This window comes from Tachyglossus aculeatus, chromosome 2 (genome assembly GCF_015852505.1).
Source record: "Tachyglossus aculeatus isolate mTacAcu1 chromosome 2, mTacAcu1.pri, whole genome shotgun sequence".
Taxonomy (NCBI): domain Eukaryota; kingdom Metazoa; phylum Chordata; class Mammalia; order Monotremata; family Tachyglossidae; genus Tachyglossus; species Tachyglossus aculeatus.
The window spans coordinates 80329846-80333064 of record NC_052067.1 but is presented as its reverse complement, the minus strand read 5'-3'; positions in this window follow the sequence as shown (position 1 = coordinate 80333064).

The following is a 3219-nucleotide window of genomic DNA, read 5'->3' as shown; positions in this document are numbered from 1 at the left end:
GTACAACATAAATCTAAACCAAAACCCCACAATTAGATCAGTAACTTACTATGTGTATTTGTGGTTGCTCAGTAATATACAAAGTTTTTCTTTGGAACTAATACAGAGGAGTACAATAATGGCTTTTTCAGTGAGAAACTTTGCTGCATGAAGTTTTAAAACGAATTGCCTAAAGAATAATAAGCAAGTGAAAATTCTATTTTGCAAAGGTCCAGAATGTTATTAGCATAACTTTAGAAAATTTCACAAATAAATGCAGTTATATTTATGGCCAGTGATCAGACACTATTATTAAATATGTTTTAATGCTTTAAATTTTTTTTCCTATTAAAAAACAATTGCTCGCCTTTAAAAGGAAACAGTGATTTCATTATTTATGAAGAAGAATAAACCCTTATCTTTCCTTAAGCTCTTTTTCCCTCAACCATTTTTCTAATCTTGTTACTACTATACCTGCTTGCTTAAGGCTCTTTTTTTAGGATAGTAATTTTATTTTATTCATGTTTAACCTGGAATCCATGAGTAAAAATCATCTGGGGGAAAATGTGTGCAATTTCTGGGTATTAGAGTTTGCTTTGGTGTATGAAAGGAGAGCAGGAGAACAGGCCAAAAATGGAACACTTCTACTCTGAGTCCAAAGAAGCTGATGGCAACAGATACTTATGAGTCCTCTTTATGAAAAAAAAAAAACAGCAGTCCAGGGAATCCTTCTAAACACTCTATAGGTCACAAATGGGATTCAAGTATCCCCTGCCTCTCTCTTTAATGATCTGAAATGTTCAGCTGTTCAACCCTCTCAGATCCAGGGAGTTTGTGTATGTATCTTACCTTATGTATACGCTTTTCATAGTAATGTGTTCTTAAAATGTTTGCTTAATATGAAATCTTGGGGGAAATTAGAAAAATATAAGATACATTTAATAACACCTGGATATTTCTGGTTAAAAATAGGTTAAATGTCTACATTTTCTCAAAAATGGCTTTGAGGATCAAATTTCCCTCTTCATCTGAGAACTTGCAGCTTCTTTTTCTTCCATTTGTGGCAACAGTCCCCCATCAGCCTAGCAGAACCCACTTCCTCTTGAAATGATTTCAGAGCAGGGCTCCTTTTTTGTGAATTCATCAGGGAAGTGACCCAGGCCTCTCCTAGTTCTCACAGCTGTCCTAGGCCCCCTTCTCATGCGTCCTCTATCCTCTATCTTTTCTTTTTTCTTTTTCTTTCTTTCTTTTTCCTTTCCTTTCCTTTCCTTTCCTTTCCTTTCCTTTCCTTTCCTTTCCTTTTCTTTTCCCTTCCCTTCTCTCCTCTCCTCTCCTCTCTCCTCTCCCTCTCCTCCTCTCCTCTCCCTCTCCTCCTCTCCTCTCCTCTCCTCTCCTCTCCTCTCCTCTCCTCTCCTCTCCTCTCCTCTCCTCTCCTCTCCTCTCTTCTCTTCTCTTCTCCTCTTCTCTTCTTTTCCTTTCTTTTTCCTACAGATCCAACATTGCCGGGCCCCATCGGGGACCTGGCTGTGGCTGCCTCCTCTGCTGCCTCAGCCATTTCGATCCCTTACACATCTGCAGTCCCAACCTTCTGAGCCTCGAGAGTTGGAGGGGTTGAGACAGGATTGGGGAGTACTTTCCTAAGCGCTTAGTACAGAAGAAACATATTACATGTCTCACGCTCTGCACACAGTAAGCACTTAATAAATATGATTGAATGAATGAATGAATGAATGAAAGGATAAGGAGAGAGCAGGCGGTGGTGGTAGAGAAGGAGGGGGTGGGCAGCAGTGAGAGTCAGTTTAAGGGTGACACCAGGAATAAAAAGACTTTAATGAGTGAGATTTGACAGTGTCATTCTGTGTGCATGCAAGAGAAAGTAAAAGACTCCTTTCTGAGGCTCCCCGCCATTGAAGTTAAGCTAGAAATTCATTTTCTGTCTGAAGAGAAGGGGTGGGTTAGATAACTTCTAAGGGCCTCTTCAGGCTAATCTGAATCTGACTCTTCCTTCCCCAGACCCTTCTTACTCCTCCTCCATTTACCCTCCACCCCAAATTGGAAAACAGCATGGCTGGCCACTTGGAAAGAACACTGGCTTGGGAGCCAGAAGCCAGCTCCGCCACCTGTCTGTTGGGTGAACTTGAGTAAATCACTTAACCGCTCCGGGTCTAAATTCCCTCCTCTGTAAAATGGGGGTATGATAGATTGTGAGTCCCATGTGGGCCAGGGACTGTCTCCAGTTTCGTAACCTTGCATATACCCCAACATTTAGCATGTAGTAAGTGCTTAATAAAATGGCATAATTATGTTTATTATTAAGAGGAGACACTGACCACCTGATTCTACATCTCCACAGAGCATTGAACAGGAAGATATAGACAAACTGAAGCAAGAGGAAGTAGATTAGGTGATTAAACCCTACTCAGTTTACCCTGGGGAAGCAATAATAATGGCTATCCCTTCTAGCACACTCTAAGGTATACCCAGGGGCTAAACCTCTGACTTAGGTGACTGCCTGCCTGGAGGTAGTAGGCTAGACCTCATGACCTTTTGAGAGCCATTCTGGCTGAATTTGAAAAACGTAGAAGCATCGTGGCTCAGTGGAAAGAGCATGGGCTTGGGAGTCAGAGGTCATGGGTGTGAATCCCAGCTCCGCCACTTGTCAGCTGTGTGACTTTGGGCAAGCCACTTAACTTTTCTGTGCCTCAGTGACCTCATCTGTAAAATGGGGATTAAGACTGTGAGCCCCACGTGGGATAACCTGATCACCTTGTATCCCCCCAGCACTAGAACAGTGCTTTGCACATAGTAAATGCTTAACAAATACCATCATCATTATTATCAGCACTTAGAACAGTGCTTTGCACATAGTAAGTGCTGAACAAATACCATCATTATTATTATTATTAAAAATCTCCACTTTCTCCTGAAATCACACCTCTTTTGGGAGGCCTTCTACAATTAATTTCTCATCTCCCCACCCTATCTGGCCTACTGCCACTTCAGTACTACCACATCACCTACACACTTGAGTACTCCTTCACGATATCCCTTTGCACATCATATCTACTAACTCTGTTGTATTATACTCTCCCAAGTACTTAGTACAGTGCTTTGCATACCGTAAGTGCTCAATAAATATCACTGATTGATGTATTTATCTTTACATTCTATAATCTCTTCCTATTGGTAGTTTATTTTAGGGTCTTCCCCTCTTCCCGCACCACCTAGATTGTAAACTCC